Here is a 22,101-nt window from a genome sequence, read left to right on the forward strand (position 1 = left end):
ACAGGAATCAGCTAACGGATTCCTGTGAAATAACGGACCCATTGCATCCGTTGACACCACAAAAATAACGGATGCGTCAAAACGACGCAGCAACAGACCCAGCGGATTCAACCCAACGCAAGTGTGAAACTAGCCTTATCCACATGCTTCTTCATTTGGGTGGAGGACTGCTCCAGGGAGTACTTGGTCTCTGCCCAGATCTCAGAGAATCTCTTGACCAAAGCATCGGCCACAGGGTTACCTGAGGTAATAGCCACAGGGAAAGGGATTTTGGACTATTGTCCATACACTATATAAAACAGATTATTAGCAGAGGATTCACTTATGTTATTATTGTTGAACTCTGCCCAATGAAGAAGCTTGACTTAATCTCTGTGGTGTTTGTTGACAAAGGGCTGCAAGAAATTCAACAGGATCCAATTTACTCACTCCACTTGGCCGTTGGATTGCAGATGATAGGCCGGCAAGAAGTCCAAGGTGACATCAAGTAGATTACAGGTGGCCCTCCATAAGTGAAATGTGAACTGGATGCCTCTGTCAGACACAATGTGGAGAGGTTCATGTGGAAAAGGTGCTGAATAAAGTGCTCAGCGAGCACTCGGGCAGAAGGTAGCCTGGACAGCAGAGTGAAATTTGCCATCTAAAGCCTGCTTTACACGCTTCAATAGATCTTTCAATCCGTCGTCGTGGTCAAGTTGCAAGTGACGCACATCCGGCATCGTTCGTGACATATTTGCGTGTGACACCTACGTGCGATCAAGATTGAACGCAAATACGGTGATCGCATACACGTCGTTCATTCCTCATATATTGAACGTTTGGTTGTACGAAACTAGTCAATTGTAACGTGTGACATCCATCATACGATGTATGAATTTCAACTTTGTAACGTCATAAGCTGTGGGGGTGTGTCTTTGCATGTCAATTTTGTACGCCCAGCGCCATCAAGGTAATTAATCGTACAAGCGTTATGGCGTTATGACTCCTTAAATAGGTGTACCAATGCTTTGTTAAACTGCAATGATGTATGTGTGTGTTTATACTGCTGTATTTCGTGGGAGCGCATCGGTGTCCTTATTGCGATCTTTCTCCATTGCATACATTGTTTTTTCCTTTTTTTTGTTTATTTGAGGTAAGTTTAATTTTGTTATTTTTTTTTTTTTGGTTTTTTGTTGTTTTATTTAAATTAAATTTGTTATATTTATTGGCTAGAATCTTTTTTTTTTGTATTTTTACCTTAAAATTTTTGTTTTTAAATCAACTGTCTTTTAATTACTGTTTGGGATTTTTTTTTTTTTTTTTATAAAAAGTTTTTTGACAAAAGTTAATTCAAAATAATCATTATAAAAAAAATAGAAAGCCACACATAGCATTTATTTAAATTTAACATTATCATTTCCATTAGGTTGATCATGTTGTCAGAACAAGAATATGCTGTTTTAGCCATTGGTTTGGTTCACACAGCGTTCATAGAGGAGGAGGAAGAACTAAGGCAGACAACCCACAAGTCCGGCGACTTTGGTCACGAGAATGGCTTATTCGCCGACCAGTAATAACCCATATGCACCTCCTAAAGGAATTGCAAGACACCCATCCCCACGATTACCGGAATTATTTGAGGATGTCGGAGGATTCTTTTTTGTACATTGTTTCGAAAGTTAAACCATTCATACAAAGGCAAGACACAGTTATGAGATCTGCGGTACCAGTTGAAAAGCGTGTAGCTGTCACCCTGCGTTTGCTGGCAACTGGACGCTCATTAACGGACCTACAGTTCTCCTCTGCAATATCACGGTCCCTTCTCAGTAGGCTCATCCCCGAAACTTGTGTCGCTATGATAAATTGCTTAAGAGAATATATGCCATTTCCAAAAAATGCAAATGATTGGTCAAAAATTGCAGAGGATTTCCAACATCTATGGCAGTTTCCTAATTGCGGAGGCGCTGTAGATGGGAAACACATCCGCATCACTCAGCCCCACAACAGTGTTTTTTTTTTTATAATTATAAAGGTTATTTTAGTGTTATTCTCATGGCCCTGGTGAACGCACACTATGAGTTTGTAACTGTTGATGTCGGTATTAATGGTAGCGTCTCTGATGGTGGAGTATTACAAAGAACATTGTTTGGGCAACGGCTATTTAATTCTCAAATCCCATTTCCTAATAACAGACAAACCGTGGAAAATTTAAATTTTGTAATAATTGGCGACGAGGCCTTCCCACTGCACAAAAATTTGTTAAAACCATATCCTATGGCAACATTGAATAGAGCACGTAGAATATATAATTACAGGCTTTCAAGTGCTCGTCACGTTGTTGAAAACGCCTTTGGAATTATGGCCATCCGTTTTCAAATTTTGTATACGCCTATTAATTTGACGTTAACATCAATTGATAGTGTAGTATTAGCATGCTGCATACTGCATAATTTCCTCCGTAAAAGGGATTCCGCAATCTATATGCCATCAGGCTATGCAGATGAAGATAATAATTTAAATGGCAATATTACACTAGGATCATGGCGAGAACATGATTCTGATCCTGTCCTATATCAATTTTGAATAAGTATTATATGTATTTTTAAAAAACGTAAATAAAATTAATATTTTATAAAGAAAAACACACCAATTCCTTTTTTATGAACCACCTATGGTTCTTAATTTAAAGGTATTTTGATAACTATTATCAAAATTCTGTATTCAGTGAAGACTTTCTCATTACTCAGATAGGAGATGGCAGTTGTTGCTATGTTGATAGAAAAGGTGGAGGGGGGGGAGATTTGCCTGTAGGTCCTCCCTCTGCCGCTAGCTCCTCCCTCCTCCTGATAAGATTTATTACAAAGTATTGATTTATGAAATAAAGATAAATAAGACTGTTACGCTTTAAAGAATCATTTAAAGAATCATTTCTGTGGAGATATGTAAACTACTACATGAAAGTAAGAGACCTCTGTGTGTTTGTTCTTTTTTTCAGTAATTATTTTTTTTATTGTGTTAGTAAGGGAATGTTTTCTTTTAGAAATATGTTTGATGTGCTTAGTTAGTAGGAATGGGTTACTGCAGGTGCACTTAAATAGAGGAGTTGTGCTCCGCTTACATGCCCCTGAATAGGCTGAATGAGTGTAAATATGGGTCAAGCAGCTGTTATTTTCCAAAATTGCATTATATTGATGTGCTGACTAGTTTATGCTCTTTTGTGAGTTTGCTGATTGCATTTTAGAATTAAAACTTTGTCAATGTTTGTCTGTCTTGGCAAGTCTGATTCATAGAGAGTTCTCGGTGTATACTTGAAGAGGAACATATTGGGTGTTGAGAACAAATGCCAACTGAAAAGTTGCAATCCAACATCTATCTTTATTGATGCTGCCTAATTAGATGAACCACTCAAAATAACTATATGAAAGCTGATAGTCTTTCTGCTATATTTTTTTTAGGCTAATTGTGACTCCTTTTGTTACATAGACACTAGTGATGGGCGAAATAAATACTAAAATATTCGAGTTTGGATTGTTCGTTTAGAATATTTAGTACTATTCGTTTATTCTTCACAAATAACGAATCTAATGCAAGTCAATAAGAAACTCGAATAATTTTCCAGAGGACCCTCCCAGGATGTCTGGCTGGGCTGTGTAAATGCTGAAATGGATAGAAAAGTGCTGAAATTGAATGGGAACAGTATGGAGAAGATGCCTGAATGCAGCTCTAAAACACAGATCGCTTTTGAGAACAATGTTTGAGGGTCTCCCACCCCACTGCAATATTATTGGCTTTCATGCCATTGTCCTACGCACCAGCCGTCCGGTCCCCGTAGCGCGCTGGGCAACTATTTACATTTGCTTACATGTACTGCACGTGTCTGAACTAGTTACATTAGTGAAATTAACCCCAGTGAAATTAACCCCAGGACTCCAGGTCTGTACAATCTTATTATATCTACCCTCTAAGCTCAAGAGACTCTGAACCGGCTTCTAAAAGCATACCAGTATTAAATATGAAGCAAATCGTGCTCCTAAAGCTACAGAACCCTAATTACACTTCAGTATTCAACACCAAGCTGTATTTTCCGTGGCCTACCCACAAAAGACCGTGAAACATACTGTATATTCCGTGTTGTTTTCCTTTGTTCCTGCTGTATTAAAGCAACTGTTATCCCCAAGACCGTGTCTGTGGACTGTCCATCAGCTGTGGATACTGTGTGGGGGTGGATAGCAGGGAACATCAGGGCCTTGTAGACCACCCATGGAACACAGCCCCTGCACCCTTGTGCCAGAACAGCAACTGTGACATATAGAACATTTGAGGTCCTCTGTCCCTGGGCCCTTACACCCACACCTGCCACACAATTGTCACATCCATTAGATGCGCAAATTGTGGCGGATTAACCGATTGTGGCTCATCCCGATTGTCCTGGTGTGCTGGCAATTGGAATAATATTTAGGGTTAATGTCAGCTGTGATTTGTCAAAACTCACAGCTGCCATCAAGCACTGAGTTTGTAATGGAGAGGTGTTTAGGAGATAATAAGTACCCTGGAGATAAAATGAAAAGAAAATACAAACACACAAAAATCCTTTATTTTAAATAAAAAATACACCCTCTTTCACCAATTTATTAATCTCAAAAACACCCCCGCAAGTCTGACCTAATCCACAAGATGTCACACGACGATCCCGACTCTGCTACATTCAGAGGTCATGGTGAGCGGTGACAATAGAACATGTGACCGCTCACCTCGGCCTCCAGGACACACTGAAAGCAGCAGCATGGGAGCTGCCAGAAGTGACCTCAGGTGAACTCAGTGCCATTATGTCTTACCGCATGTCATGGCAACAGCGTAGCTGGACAGTCCGGCACTGAGTTCACCTGAGGTCACTTCTGGTAGTTATCATGGTATGCTCTGTGTGAGCCACCAACTGTGACTTCAGGTGAACTCAGTGGCAGGCTGCCTGACTGCTTGTCACATCAGCGCAGTCTGACAGTCTGGCTCCGAGTTCAACTGAGGTCACAGATGGCGGCTCACACAGATGATATCATGAAAATCACGAGAAGTTACCTCAGGTGAACTCAGTGACGGACTTTCAGACTGCGTAAAATGGCTGCAGCACAGTCCAACAGTCCAACACTGAGTTCACTTGAGGTCATAAAAGGTACCATGGGAACCACCAGAAGTGACCTCAGGTGAACTCAGTGCTGGACTGTTGGACTGCATGACACAACATCAGCGATGTCAGACAGTCTGGTAGCTGTGAGATCTGGAAACCTTAAAGGAACTTTAAGGTAGCCTTTAAGGTTACTGGAGTTTCCAGCTGTTGGTACACCTGGAGACTGTGACCTCTGGTAAGAGTTCAAAGCCTCCAGATGTCCCAGCAGCTGGGAAGTCCAGGAACCTTAAAGTCTCCATTAAAGGCTCCTTTAAGGTTTCCAGGCTAAACACCTGCTGGGAGACCTTGTGGTTGTGAGCATTGGTAACCTTTAGATTACCAGAGCTCACAGCCATGTGGTCTCACAGCAGCTGTCATCTTGGTAACAATAAGGGAGCCTTTAAAGTTCCTTGAATTCCCAGATTTTGGTAAGCGTTCACAGCCTCCAGGTATCCCGGTAGCTGGAAACTCCGGTAATTTTAAAGTCTCCAATAAGGGCTCCTTTAAGGTACAGTAGCTGTGAGGCCCAGAAACCTTAAAGAAGCCTTAAAGGGACCCTTTAAGGTTCCTGAAGCTCCCAGCTGCTGGTATGTCTGGATGCTGTGAACTCTGGCAAGAGTTAACAGCCTCCAATTGTCCCAGCAGCTGGGAACTCCAGAAACCTTAAAGGGTCCCTTTAAGGCTTCTTTAAGGTTTCTGGGCCTCACAGCTACTGTACCAGACTGTCAAACTTCACTGCCGCCATGTCATGTCATCTGATAGTCTGGCACAGAGTTCACCTAAGATCACTTCTGACAGCTCCCATGCAGCTCTCAATGTGTCCCAGAGGTCGCGAGGAGTGGTCACGTGTTCTAATGTCACCGTTCACCATGGACTCTGGATATAGCAAAGCCAGGATTGCCATGACTCGTCGTGTGGATTACGTCAGACCTGCGGGGATGTTAAGGGGGTTATTAAATTGGTGAAAGAGGGTGTGTGTTTTTTTATTTAAAATAAATGATTTTTGTGTGTTTGTGTTTTTTGTTTTTTTACTTAGAGGACTAGTAATCGAGGGTTTCATATACACTCTCCAGAGAAGGGCATGTAAAGTCTCACAGTGTGGATCTCAAAAGAAGGGAATATAGGTGAGTGGACAGGAGTGATGACCTGAAAAGTGGAATTTGCTGAAAGCAGCTGACCAACACTGCAACCTAGTCTGTCCTCAGGTCTAGGGGTATGAGAAAATTGAAGGCCACAATATGGGAGAGCTGCAGGAGCAGTGGTGTCTGACTGCTAGATCCAGGTCTCAGTAGGAGCTAGGATGTTAAGGAAAAGGTCATGGATGAAGGAGAGTTTGTTACATGCTGATCTTGGGTTCCAAAGGGCACAGTTAAGGCTAGTTTCACACATCCGGCATTTCGCCGGATTACCGGATCCGGTACACTCCAGTACCGTGTTAATACTGTACAATGGCATTGCAGCAATCTCCGGTCACATGCTGTCATGTGACCGGAGCATGTGACCGGAGGTCCCACAATGCCATTGTACTGTATTACACTGTACTGAAGTGTGCCGGATCCGGCAATCCAATGAAATGCCGGATGAGTGAAACTAGCCTAAAGGAGACAGATGGCATGCAAGTAATATTAATAAGATTTAAGGGATTTCTGAATGTACCAGGGAAGTAGTTGTACTTACTATTATAAGAAGTGGCTGGATTAGCTGCAATATTTCCTGCAACATAGAGAAGGAGAATAAAGAGCGTGAGCATGTGGTTAAGAGATTTATGAGATTGTCTCTTATGTTGTATGGTGGGAGTGAATGGATATAGATGGTTTAAAATTTTGAAAAGAGCATGAGAGCAGTACATAGGAAAGGGGAGGAGAGAGGGACTTATATAGATAACATGCAATACTAGTGTAAAAGGCCAGACCATACTACTCTATCAACCTGTTTTCCAATTACTTATGAGTAGAGATGAGCCACCACCCTAGTGTTCAAGTTTGGCTCGGTTCGTCAAACTTGGGGTGTGTTCGTCGAACGTTCGTCGAGCACGTTCGAACACCATTGAAAACAATGGCAGGCAAACACAAACACATACAAACATGCACAAACACGAACGCACACACACATATTATGCTCACCTTACTTTCCGTGCCATCGCCGGCATCCTGGGACTTGCAGTTCGCTGGTACAAGATGTGTATTGGGTAACCATCACGACCGATGCCGGAACTTCCGCTGACAGAGCACTGACGTCAAAGGCAGGAGCCGAATGCCTCTGAGTAGCGTCTGACAGAGGAAGTTCCTCCCTTATCGCGATGGTTACCCAATACACATCCTTTCGTGGCGAACTACGTGTATCGGGCAACCATCGTGACGAGGGAGGAACTTCCTCTGTCAGATGCTACGCAAAGGCAGCGCGCTGGCCAATCAGAGGCAAGCGGCTCCTGCCTTTGACGTCAGCGCTCTGGCAGCGGAGGTTCCGGCATCGGTCACGATGGTTATCTAATATACATCTTGTACCGGCGAACTGCAAGTCCCAGGAGACCGGCGATGGATTGGAAGGTAAGGTGAGCATAATATGTGTGTGCGTGTATGTTTGTGTATGTTTGTGTGTGTTTGTACGTGTATGTTTGTGTATGTTTGTGTGTGTTTGTGTGTGTTTGTGCATGTGTGGAATGGCACAATAGGAGACCAGGATGGGACATTTAACAAGTTGTTGAAGGGATTGTCTGCATTGCAATGATTTCTTATGGGAAATCTTGCTTTGCTGAACGATTAACTTGGTTAACAAGCACAGTCCCAGAACGGATTGTTCTCGTTAACCAAGGTTCCACTGTATTACCATTGAATGACAGTATTACTGTGAAAAGCCAGTTACGCTTTTGGTGATCGAACATAACCTTGAACTGTCGAACTTGAAGCTAATTTTTCGCATTCGTCGAACGACTCGAACATCATCTAAAACAGGTCGAATTTGAGATTGGCGAACAGTTCGACTCGAACACTGCTCATCTCTACTTATGAGTCTGTTGAAATGAAGACAATATAGAAAAAATGGCTACAAATCCTAATGTAATGTTTTTGTAAGGTCTTTTGGATTAAAATCGAATGTGTTTTCCCTTTGTATTTGTGTTAGAATCCACTGTACTAGTAAAAACTGAGACAAAATTCTGAAGATGTTGATAGACTCCAAATACTTATCATCTCATCTGTATCTCTTCAATAGAAATGGTCATTTTGTGTACAAAGTATAAACCATATAAACCAGAAATGATGCAGAAAACTGTAAAATGCAATAGGACACAGTTATTTTATGAAGTGATTATCATCAAATTGATTTTTCAGGACTGGTAGTGGTTGTACTTTCCAAACAATGTAAAATGTTGTAGACATTTATTAATGTCCGTCTATCTGTTCTCATTTACACAAAGAAGAGAGAATTATTAGTGCTCAAAAAAGTAATAGACAATAAAAAGCTGTGTTCATAGCACGACCTTGCTGCATTGAAAAGATTTGGTGTGCGGGAGTACACATTAAAATATTTTATATAAATCGAATACATTGCTTTCAAGAAGGGGATCCAACAATTATCGACAAATCTGTGCGAGCCGCCTGCAGGGACGAAGCTCATCCCAGGCGAACATCATAGCCTTAGTAGGTGCGTGTTGCATGGCGTTCAGATTAACACCACGCCATTCCAGTGTTACATTACACCATTGTATGTCAAGTGTACATTTGTCAGGATCAAAAATTAACATCTTCATTGCTTGGTTCTGACGAGCCAAGAAACTAAAATTCCGTTTGAACAATTGCCTTCAGAGATGCGAAGGTGATAATTTGTGTAGGTCAAGAGATAACTACAGCAGCAGCAAAGAAGGAATCTGCTGAATGCATGGTTAGCGGGAGTGCTTAGAATTTCTTCCATTTCTGTGCGTAAAGAATAAGACTGTAGGTTTTACGGTATTCTTAGAACAGAAAATCATACTACATTTTTGTTTGTCTAGCTTCCTTTGAAGATAATTTTAATTCCAGCTGTCTTGACCTTAGATCAATGCCACCTTGATTAACTATAGGCTTTCCTTCCCACTACCATTCAGGGGGGTAGTTCTGCCTCTAGTTTACACTCTTTTCTTGGTGAAAATGAGATTTCTGATTGGACTGAGCACCTGCTGTCTTTAGCATTGACAAGGCGGAAGCGCGTTTTACTCTGCTGGTTAGAATCAGACAGAACAGAGAAATGTATTTCACATAACAAAATTTTTATAGAATGATGAGGTGCTAAAACAATACTGTAACTTCATGTAAAAATGGATTAACACGTTGTTTGCTCTAGGAATGTCAGAGTAGCTGTTTATATACAATGAAATAGCTGTATGAATGTTACAGGAATCTCAGAGTAATTATGGATACTGTAAGAATAGCAGCAAACTATAAGTATGTGATTTATTAGTTCAACATTGTGGATGTAGTCTAAATAAATGACCTTCCTTAATATTAGAAATTATTAGCATTATCCATCTATATAACTGAATAATTTGCTTTTAATTTTGCGATATGAAAACTAGTTAAGTGCAATTTTGTTTTTAACCCTTTACCCTTTTAACACTAGAAGTCCCAGAGAGGGGTCATTTAACATTTCTACCTTTGGAACCCAGAGACGGGTCGAATGACCTGAAGGATTTTAGCTAACTTCCTATAATTACCGTTTTTTGTTCTGTAATTAAGGCCATTACTGTAGCACCAAAGAAGGTTGTTGTTTTCCATTGAGTTTAGCCATTTAGTTTCTAGTTAGTTTTATTCAGTTTATTGTATTTGGTCATTTGACCCTCTTTCGGGACTTCAGGGGGGAGCTCGAAATTTCTGGGACTTCTAGTGTTAAAGGGAACCTGTCAGGTGCACTATGCACACAGAATCACAAGCAGTTCTGGGTAGATATTGCTAATCCCTGCCTAACTATCCCTGTATACACTAGCATAGATAAAGAGATTTTTAGAAAAAGGATTTCTAAAGATCCTTTATCGTATGCTAATGAGTAGTCACAAGGGCGTTTCTCCCCTTAGCTCGTCGGCCCCAGTAGCATGTTAGCACGACACTGTAGGCGTGCAAACATGCTAATGAATGTGCAGTGTGAGAGGATCATCTCACTCACCTCTCCGATGCCATCGCCTCCTGACCTGGATTTCGGCTCAGTGCGCATGACCCCAGAGTTTCGGTCATGCGCACTATGAAGCTGGGTGTACGTGTCCTGGCTTCAAACTGAAGTAGTGTGCATGATCGAAAGTCCAGGATCATGTGCACTGAGCCGAAGTTCAGAGTTGGGTGGTGATGGCAGCATAGAGGTGAGTAAGATCATCCTCTGAAGCAGCGTATTCATTAGTATGTTGGCACGCTCTTGGGACTTGTCCCCACACTCATTAGCATATGATAAAAAATATTTAGAAATACTTTTTCTAAACATCTCTTTATCAATGCTACCAGATACAGGGACAGTTAGGAAGGGAGTAGCAATATGCACCCAGAACTGCTTGTGGTTCTGGGTGCATATTGGACCTGAAAAGTTCCCTTTAAGGTTTTCACCTTCCTGACCAGAACAACTTTTTCAAATCTCTCATGAGTTTCTTTATGTGGTAATAACTCTCAAGTGCTCCTATCTCTGTGTGTTTAGTCCTGTTTGCACATGATGCCTTTTTTAGGCAGATTTGATCTTGAAAAACCACCTTGAAAAATGCAGCAAAAAATGAACATAATGCACAGCAATGTCAAAATGACATTTGTGTGTATATTTTCTTTGTTATGAAACGTGTTTTGACAACTTCAGGGTTTTCAAATTTTGAAGCGGTTAATTGACAAAAGATGTAACGTACACAGAAATAAAGTAACAGGTTCATTCTTTGGGCTGCTCCGTTTTTGAAGTGTGTCACCCAGGGATAGGGGGTACTCAGATCCGGGCCACGGGGTCACTTCTGTGAGTATCACGGTGGCGTGACCCGGTCTGTGATCCCAGGCTCCACAGCAAAAAGGGGATTAGGTAAGGGAGATTGTCCGTGACACCACCCGTGGGTTGCGGTGATGAGATGGTGGCACCGCCGCTGCCTCTGGGGACCGTACCCAGGACTGATGGTGGGGGGCAGCAAGATGGGATCCCCTCCATGGGTAGGGGAGTTGTAGTCCCGGGGCCCAGTTGGGAGTTGTGGTGGTGGCAGGGATTGCAGGGAATAGTACACTCACAGTTCAGTTATCGTGGTGCTGGATGAAGCTGGATTGATGTGGAGGGTCAGGAACGCAGATGGAAGAAATACTGAGAGTCTTTTGTAAACCAAATTGCTGGTAACTGGTGCCCACAAATGCTGTGAGGACGGGTTCCACACCCGTGCGTGTAATTCAGGTGTTGTTCTCCTGCCTGATGTCTGTGTCTGTTTTGTACACAGGTCCGGACTAGGTCTTGACAGTCGGCACCGGGGGGCCACTACCCTCTTCCGGTCCACTTCGAGTCTCACGAGCGGCTGGCCTATTCCTGAGGCCCTTACTGGCACTTTTCCTAGCTCCACACAGGTGCTGCTTCCAGACCTCTCTCCTCCTGCAGACTGACTACAGCTCAAACTCTGCTCTGCTCTTTCTAAGCTCCTCTCGCCCCCCTCCCTTTTCCTGGGGAGGGGGTGAATGGGGCCTGATTGGCTGGTGTGTATCTGTGTGAGAAACTCCCCAAGGGAGAGTGAGATCTGCACCAAAAAGATGGATGCAGACCTCTGTGACACCCTGGTTTTGCCAGGGTGGCACAGAAGAGGCCCACTCTATATACTTGAAAGTACAGAGCAAAGTTGCTGGCACAAAATGACTGAAAAAACTCTAGCAAAGCCATTTCAGAAAAGTGACCGCCAACATTGTCCTAAAACGTTTTCACCTTGGAAAACTTGGCGGTTTCACCTTTCATCTTTAAGACGCTGTATGCACATAACCTAAAATGTTTTTTTTACATGACAGATGTTATGGTACCGGTATAAGTCAAGGAATAACGAGCAGGGAGCAGCGACGGCTTCCGAAGAGGAGAGAAGTGAGGGGAGATTTTTTTTCCATTATTAACCTTTTGCTTGTCATCTACTGTTCAGCAAAGTTGTGTTGCAGCTGGCCGCCATTTTACAGAAAATACCTGAGCAAATTGCAAAAATTCAGTATTTTCCACATTAAATTTGCCCATTTCTCTTTAACATATATCTATGTCAGCATCATTTTTAAATGTCTTATTTTGTTAGAAGGCTTAAAAATTTAGCAGCAGGCAATTTTCAATTTTTTTTCATTTAAATTTACTCTATACCACACCATTGTGGACTTGAGGGACCAATATGTCAGAAAATCAACAAACAAGACAACATTTTTAAAAAATTGCACAACTCAGGGTATAAGCCTCTCAGGTGCTTCACAAAAATGAATGCAAGTGCAAGGAAAAATGAAAAATTATTTTTTTATTTATATTTTTCCTATAATCAATCTTTACTATATTTTTAGCCCGCAAAAATTATTTTCATAAAGGTAACATGAGACAATTGACCCAATAATTTGCTGCAGTTTCTCTTGAGTATGACAATACCCTATATGGGGTTAAAGAAAAAACAATGTTTGGGCACATGCCAAGGCTCGGAAGGGAAGGTGCACTATATGACAGTTGGAGTGCAAATTTGGATGCAGTAGATACCTGGCGCCAAGTCACATTTTCAGAGACTCTAAGGGGCCAAATTCATCCAGAGGTTTGGTAAGTATTTTTGAACCCACATGAATCCAAAGGTTCTTCACAGAATATTATAACATTGAGCAATAATCATGTCGTAAAATAAATGAAAATGAAAAAGTATGTTTTCCTTCTAGGATGTTGCTTTAGTCCCCAGACTTGTCAATTTCACAAGGGTAACAGGAGAAAATTAATTCCAAAATTTGTTGTGCAATTTTGACAACATGCTTTCATACCCAAATAGGGTCAAAAACTACTGTTTGGACACACAGCAATCTCAGAAGGGAAACCGCTTTATTTGACTTTTTGAGCACATTTTTTTCTGGAATAGATTGAGGATGCCATGTCACATTTGCAGGTCCCCAGAGGTGACAACATAGCAGAAACCACAGCAATTGACCCCATTTTGAAAACTACTTCCCTCAAGGAATTCATCTAGTTGTATAATGAGAATTTCAAATCTATTGGGGCTTCACACTTCACTAATTTTTTAACACTGGGCCATGAAAACAAATGGTGACAAAAGAAAATGAACCCCCAGAATTAGTTATGCAATTTTGTCTAATATACTGTATATGTGATCAGAAACACTGTGTGAGCACTCGGCAGCGCTCAAAGAGGAAGGCGATCTATTCCTACTTGACTTCTAGAGCACAATTTGGAATATACTGATCACACAATGCCACATTTAAAGAGCCACAGAAGTGACAAAACCTAAACCTCATTAAGTGACCTTATTTTGAAAACTACACCCCTCAAAGAACTGATCTTGGGGTAGTCAGCATTGTGAACCCACAGGTGATTCACAAAATGTTTATAGTAGTGCATCATGAAAATGAAAATTTATTTTTTTTCCACTAAAGTATGGTTTTTGGCCAAAGGTTTACATTTTTAGAAGGGGTATGGTATATAATGGCGATCACGTGACTGGGGAGCGGAAAAACTGATCTGGATTGTGATCTCCAGGGCCTCAGCTTGGGGAGCTATACCCTTGATCCTGAGCGTCGTCAAAAAGCGGCGCTGAGGAATAAGGCCCCCTAACTGCTGCCATTAAAGGTGTATTGGCGGTCATTAAGGGGTTAGTCCATTATTTGTGCAGCCGTTTTGGGGTTTTTTTTGTTTCATTTTATGCTGTTCACTGTAGGATTGAAAAAGTATGACCGTTTTATATCTTGGTTTGTTCCAAATATGGTAAAACCAATTGTGGGTTTGCTTTTTTGTGTTTATTTTTGTTTTTATATAAAATTTTTTCTTTTTCTTCAAAACAAATGTATTTTTTTCAATTTGTTTTTTTTTTATTATTATTATTTGACAATTTTTTTTTCACTTACTCCCTCTATGGGACTTAACATTTGGTATTTGATTCCTGGTATAATACTTTTATAATACGTGACGTGAACCTGTCAGGTCCAATATGCCTCTTAGACTAGTAGCAGGGACATGTGTGGGCTAAAAATCCCTGCCTAACTATCCCTGACTAATAATATTGTGTAAAAGCAAAGTATAAAAAAAAGGGTTGATCTCCTACATTTTTCCTATGCTAATAAGCGCTGGGACTAGTCGCAAGGGTGCTGCTTTGCGCCAACTAGTCTGCCCTCTTTCTGTGGTATCACATCACTGTGGAAGTGATACCATTTCAATGAGTCGACGTCACTGCCGCCTCATGGAAATCTCATGCATGCGTGCATCTCACTCCTATGCATCTCATTCTCAAATACAGAATGTGATAGGTCAAACCACAATGGGGAGTTGAGAGACACCTGGTGAGGAGTAAATGAAGAAGCAAAAACAAAGACAATAGAAGAAACCATCAGCATTTTCATACGCACCCGCGTTTTTTTGCCGCGGATGCGTTTTTGTGCGTTTTTAGCGGCCAAAAATGCAGCGTCAAAAAAACGCAGTGTGTGCACATAGCCTAACGATTGGGGATCATACCGCTCACATACTGATCATGTACACGATCCCGATCATGAGCTTTCCTGGGAAGCTCGTGTTACAGATCGGGTCCAATTCAGGTCCAGGGGCCGTAAAAAAAAGCACATTATTAAAAAACATTATGATCATACTTACAGGTCCCATGACGCGTCCTGCAGACTGTCTCTCGGCATCTTCTACTTCTGTGTCCGATCATTGCTGTGCCCCCCGGTAAGCACCACTGCCTAAAAGACCTTCCATAACATCAAGGCCATGTGACCAGTCTGGTGTGAATGTTGTACAGACATTGGGTTACAGACTGGTCACATGACTATGACGTCATCAAAAGTCCTGTTAACTGAACTTTGACTGTCACTCTGCGATTGTTGCATTGCATCACGGCACACAATCTCCTGACAGGAGAAGTCGGCTGCATTTCCATGCAGCTGAGGCACCTCTGTCCGGAGAGTGTCAGTCCGTGCTGGGTGACGCAATGTGAGATGCAAATGCAATCACATCCTCACTGTCAGCCTGCTTCTCGCTCTATACAGAGCGATGTAGCAGAGCTGATATTGCTCTCTCTGCTTTTTTCTGTAAAACCACTTGCCTTTACAGAGTGATGAAGCAGAATAGACATTGCTCTACCTGTGGACTACATCGGACTAAGGAGTTTTTTGTAATGAAGATGAAGTCTCTAAATTTTTCTTGTTTTATTTCTAATAGAAACATTTTTTTATGTGTTGTGTTTTTTTTTACTGTTTAACAGAAATGCATGGCGGCTATGTCTAATTTAGTGTGACACCATGAATTTTGGGCTTAGTACCATCTAAGAATACAAAGCTAGCATTAACCCCTTTATTACCCAGTGTGCCACTGCCATCAGGGCCACTGACGAGCCGGGTAAAGCGCCTAGAAATGGCGCTAAGAAACACTACGCTATTTCCAGGGGCGGCTGCGGACTGCCAAGAATCCCAGCCACCAGCTTACTAGCGATCAAAATACAGCAGGAGCCCACGCATTTATTTTGTAATTATTTTTTTTAAATGGGCTTCCCTGTATTTTGATTACCATTCAAGGTAAAGCCAGGCAGATGGGGGTTGCCAGCCCGTAGTCGTCCGCTTTATCTGAGCTGAGAATCAAAAATATCGCGGAGCGCTACGTAATTTTTATTTCCATATATTGAGTGCAATATATATTGTATTTGTGTGTGTGTGTGTGTGTGTATATAGTACAGACCAGAAGTTTGGACACACCTTCTCATTCAATGAGTTTCCTTTAATTTCATGACTCTGAAAATTGTAGATTCACATTGAAGGCATCAAAACTATGAATTAAAACATGTGGAATGAAATACTTAAAAAGTGTGAAACAACTGAAAATATGTCTTATATTCTAGGTTCTTCAAAGTAGCCACCTTTTGCTTTCATTACTACTTTGCACACTCTTGGCATTCTCTTGATGAGCTTCAAAAGGTAGTCACTGGAAATGGTTTTCCAACAGTCTTGAAGGAGTTCCCAGAGATGCTTAGCACTTGTTGGCCCTTTTGCCTTCACTCTGCGGTCCAGCTCACCCCAAACCATCTCGATTCGGTTCAGGTCTGGTGACTGTAGAGGCCAGGTCATCTGGCGTAGCACCCCATCACTCTCCTTCTTAGTCAAATAGCCCTTACACAGCCTGGAGGTGTGTTTGGGGTCATGGTCCTGTTGAAAAAGAAATGATGGTACAACTAATCGCAAACCGGATGGAATAGCATGCCGCTGCAAGATGCTGTGGTAGGCATGCTGGTTCTGTATGCCTTCAATGTTGAATAAATCCCCAACAGTGTCACCAGCAAAGCACCCCCACACCATGACACCTCCTCCTCCATGCTTCACGGTGGGAACCAGCCATGTAGAGTCCATCCGTACACCTTTTCTACAAAGATACAGTGGTTGGATCCAAAGATCTCAAATTTGGACTTATCAGACCAAAGCACAGATTTCCACTGGTCTAATGTCAATTCCTTGTGTTCGTTAGCCCAAATAAGTCTTTTTGCTTGTTGCCTGTCCTTAGCAGTGGTTTCCTAGCAGCAATTTTACCATGAAGGCCTGCTGCACAAAGTCTCCTCCTAACAGTTGTTCTAGAGATGGGTGTGTCCAAACTTTTGGTCTGTACTGTATATATATATATATATATCTGAACTGTATATATATATATATATATATATATATATATATATATATATATATATTTTATATATATATATATATATATATACAGCTTTGGCAAAAATTAAGAGACCACTGCAAAATTTTCAGTTTTTCTGATTTTTCTCTTTATAGGTATATTTTTGAGTAAAATATAAATTGTTCTTTTATTCTATAAACTAGTATTTTCAGAAAATAAATTTATATAAATAAATTCGGAGACATGTTGGCAGTAGTTTATAGAATAAAGGAACAATTTCCAGGTTACTCAAAAATATACCTATAAAGAGAAAAATCAGAAAAACTGAAAATTTTGCAGTGGTCTCTTATTTTTGCCAGAGCTATATACAGTGTATATATATATATATATATATATATATATATATATATATATATATATATATATATATTATATATATATACAGTTAGGTCCAGAAATATTTGGACAGTAACACAATTTTCGCGAGTTGGGCTCTGCATGCCACCACATTGGATTTGAAATGAAACCTCTACAACAGAATTCAAGTGCAGATTGTAACATTTAATTTGAAGGTTTGAACAAAAATATCTGATAGAAATTGTAGGAATTGTACACATTTCTTTACAAACACTCCACGTTTTAGGAGGTCAAAAGTAATTGGACAAATAAACCAAACCCAAACAAAATATTTTTATTTTCAATATTTTGTTGCGAATCCTTTGGAGGCAATCACTGCCTTAAGTCTGGAACCCATGGACATCACCAAACGCTGGATTTCCTCCTTCTTAATGCTTTGCCAGGCCTTTACAGCCGCAGCCTTCAGGTCTTGCTTGTTTGTGGGTCTTTCCGTCTTAAGTCTGGATTTGAGCAAGTGAAATACATGCTCAATTGGGTTAAGATCTGGTGATTGACTTGGCCATTGCAGAATGTTCCACTTTTTTGCACTCATGAACTCCTGGGTAGCTTTGGCCGTATGCTTGGGGTCATTGTCCATCTGTACTATGAAGCGCCGTCCGATCAACTTTGCGGCATTTGGCTGAATCTGGGCTGAAAGTATATCCCGGTACACTTCAGAATTCATCCGGCTACTCTTGTCTGCTGTTATGTCATCAATAAACACAAGTGACCCAGTGCCATTGAAAGCCATGCATGCCCATGCCATCACGTTGCCTCCACCATGTTTTACAGAGGATGTGGTGTTCCTTGGATCATGTGCCGTTCCCTTTCTTCTCCAAACTTTTTTCTTCCCATCATTCTGGTACAGGTTGATCTTTGTGTCATCTGTCCATAGAATACTTTTCCAGAACTGAGCTGGCTTCATGAGGTGTTTTTCAGCAAATTTAACTCTGGCCTGTCTATTTTTGGAATTGATGAATGGTTTGCATCTAGATGTGAACCCTTTGTATTTACTTTCATGGAGTCTTCTCTTTACTGTTGACTTAGAGACAGATACACCTACTTCACTGAGAGTGTTCTGGACTTCAGTTGATGTTGTGAACGGGTTCTTCTTCACCAAAGAAAGTATGCGGCGATCATCCACCACTGTTGTCATCCGTGGACGCCCAGGCCTTTTTGAGTTCCTAAGCTCACCAGTCAATTCCTTTTTTCTCAGAATGTACCCGACTGTTGATTTTGCTACTGCAAGCATGTCTGCTATCTCTCTGATGGATTTTTTCTTTTTTTTCAGCCTCAGGATGTTCTGCTTCACCTCAATTGAGAGTTCTTTAGACCGCATGTTGTCTGGTCACAGCAACAGCTTCCAAATGCAAAACCACACACCTGTAATCAACCCCAGACCTTTTAACTACTTCATTGATTACAGGTTAACGAGGGAGACGCCTTCAGAGTTAATTGCAGCCCTTAGAGTCCCTTGTCCAATTACTTTTGGTCCCTTGAAAAAGAGGAGGCTATGCATTACAGAGCTATGATTCCTAAACCCTTTCTCCGATTTGGATGTGAAAACTCTCATATTGCAGCTGGGAGTGTGCACTTTCAGCCCATATTATATATATAATTGTATTTCTGAACATGTTTTTGTAAACAGCTAAAATAACAAAACTTGTGTCACTGTCCAAATATTTCTGGCCCTGACTGTATATATAGCTGAATACAAATTAATAATTTAAAAATATGATGAAGTGCTCCGCAGTATTTTTTATTCTCAGCGCAGATAAAGACGACTCTATGGGCTGCCACCCCCATCTGTCTGGCTTTACATTGGCTGGCAATCAAAATACAGGGAAGCCCTTTTTTAATTATTTAAAAAAAATAATTAAAAAAAAATGCATGGGCTCCCACCGTATTTTGATCACCAGTCAGGTTAAACCAAGCATCTGAGAGCTGGGATTCTCAGCAGCCCGCAGCCATCCCTAGAAATGGTGTATTGTTTCTTGGCACCATTTCCAGGTGCTTTACCCGGCTCGTTCAGCGGCGCCCTGGTGGCAATGGCACGCTGGGTAATAAAGGGGTTAATACCAGCTTTGAATTCTCTGATGGTACTAAGCCCGAAATTCATGGTGTCACGCCAAATTAGACATGTCCACTATGAATTTCTAATAAACAGTAAAAAAAAAAACACAACACATAGAAAAAAAACATTTAGAGACTCCATCTTTATTATAAAAAAAACCCCTTAGTCCAATGTAGTCCACAGGTAGAGCAATGTCAGCTCTACTTCATCACTGTGTAAAGACAAACGGCTATACAGAGAGAAAAGTAGAGAGAGCAGTGTCAGCTCTGCTACATCGTGCTGTACAGAGCGAGAAGCAGGCAGACAGTGAGGGCATGATTGCACTTGCGTCTCACATTGCATCACCCTGCAAAGCCTGACACTCTTAGGACAGGACAGGAGCGCCTCATCTGCATGGAAATACATGCAGCCGACCGCACCTGTCAGGATATTGTGCGCTGTGATGCGATGCGACAATTGCACAGTGACAGTCAAAGTTCAGTTAACAGGATCTTTGATGACATTATAGTCATGTGACCAGTCTGTAAGCCAATGTCTGTACAACATTCACACCAGACTAGTGACATGGCTGTGACGTCATGGAATGTCCTTTAACCCGGGGGCACAGCAATGACTGGACTTGGAAACAGAGTCTGCAGGATGCGTCAAGTGACCTGTAAGTAATTATATTAATTATTTTATAGCCCCCCCCCCGCCCCATCCCATAACTGTGAAGCCCAAGTTCGGTGATCAGACGCAAGTTCGCGTTATCTCAATCCTGATCTCGATCTTTACAAAACGATCGAGCGAGGCACCAGATCCTGACCATCGAGGGGATCGCCCATCACTAACCATGGAAACCATGTTTTGCTGAAGTAGAGGGAGTATGAAGATACGTTGAAAAGAACACATTGATTACTATGAAGCATGCCAATGGCTCAGTGATGTTCTTTTTCTGGCAATAGTAACCTGCAGAAAGTTGAAGGTGAGATAGATTCAATAAAGTTAGCTGAGCGCATGCCTTGTGGTGGGTAATACCAGACAGGAATCTGCACAAGAGTCAAAGTATTAAGGAGACGGCACTCCAAGCTCATTACAAAAAAATGTATTAGTCCAACATGCTACATTTAGTCTACATTGGCATGAAAGGCTAATGCTGTAGCTGAAGCATCACATATTGGATTAAAATACCACTTGTTTCCAATAAGCTTGGAGTTCTGCCTCCCTCTAATAAGATAAATTCAGTAAAGTATGGGATTTGGAGAATGAAACTGCAGCACAAAAATGGAACAATATTGGTGAACTGAGGTCATTGCCCATGAGGATTGGGCTAAGATTCCTCTGGAACGCTGCAGGAATCTGGTGTCTTGCTGTGCATGATGTTTACAGCAGGTCATGAAAGAGGTTGAATAATTCTGAAGTTGCAGTAGTCATTAAAATAACATTTTGTGGTGAATTGGGAGAAGCCACTTGTTATATTAGTCATAGAGTGACTTAAATTGCTTTTGTTTGATTGGTTTATTGCAAAAATTTGTAAGTGTGATAATAAACCTAATTTGCTGTGGGAGTAGAATAATTTTGATTGGAAAGATACTTCATAAAATCATGATTCTTACTGGAAAATACACCAAAAAGATATTACCTGTGCACCAGTTATGACTAGAATATTGTTTTCGCATGCAGAAAAACAGAGTGTAAGGGGCACTTTGCACACTACGACATTGCAAGCCGATGACGCGATGCCGTGCGCGATAGTCCCCGCCCCCGTCGCAGCTGCGATATCATGGTGATAGCTGCCATAGCGAACATTATCGCTATGGCAGCTTCACATGCACTCACCTGCCCTGCGACGTCGCTCTGGCCGGCGAACCACCTCCTTATTAAGGGGGCGGGTCGTGCGGCGTCATAGCGATGTCACACGGCAGGTGGCCAATAGAAGCGGAGGGGCGGAGATGAGCGGGACGTAAACATCCCACCCACCTCCTTCCTTCCGCATAGCCGGCGTGAGCCGCAGGACGCAGGTAGGAGATGTTCCTCGCTCCTGCGGCTTCACACACAGCGATGTGTGCTGCCACAGGAACGAGGAACAACATCGTAACATCGGTATTTCCCAATTCATGGAAATGCTGGACCCTACACCGATGATACAATGACACTTTTGCGCTCGTTAATCGTATCAAAAAGGATTTACACACTACGATATCGACTGTGACGCCGGATGTGCGTCACTTTCGATTTGACCCCACCGACATCGCAGCTGCGATGTCGTAGTGTGCAAAGTGCCCCTAAGACTTGAAATGTGCAAATTGTCTCTTCAGTGAAGAAGTAGTTGAACTTTAGTGCCACCTATTGGAAGTAGCAATCCTAAAAGTCAAAATGACTCTTTAAGGAGCCTCATCATATGACTTAGGATTTATGCCAGATCAGAACCTCAGTTTGCAAACACGGTGTTTTGGGATGGTTGTCCCTCGTCAGTGCAAAGTATGAGATCTGATCTGGCTTTATGAGAGGCAAAGACAGGGTCTAAAGGGGCAGCTATTCTCCTTGCGGAGACTGACATACCATTCCAACATGCCAGTGGTCAGGAGACTTTAAGCCGCAATGACTTGAAATGCTCATGTTGCATTTCTGTGCTATATGGATTGGGCTCCAGAAACTGTGCCCTTTTTCATGCAAGAGCTATTGATTCAGTGGCAAGGATTGAATTAAATCTTTGATAGTCAAG

The sequence above is a fragment of the Anomaloglossus baeobatrachus genome, chromosome 4 (genome assembly GCF_048569485.1).
Source record: "Anomaloglossus baeobatrachus isolate aAnoBae1 chromosome 4, aAnoBae1.hap1, whole genome shotgun sequence".
Lineage (NCBI taxonomy): Eukaryota > Metazoa > Chordata > Amphibia > Anura > Aromobatidae > Anomaloglossus > Anomaloglossus baeobatrachus.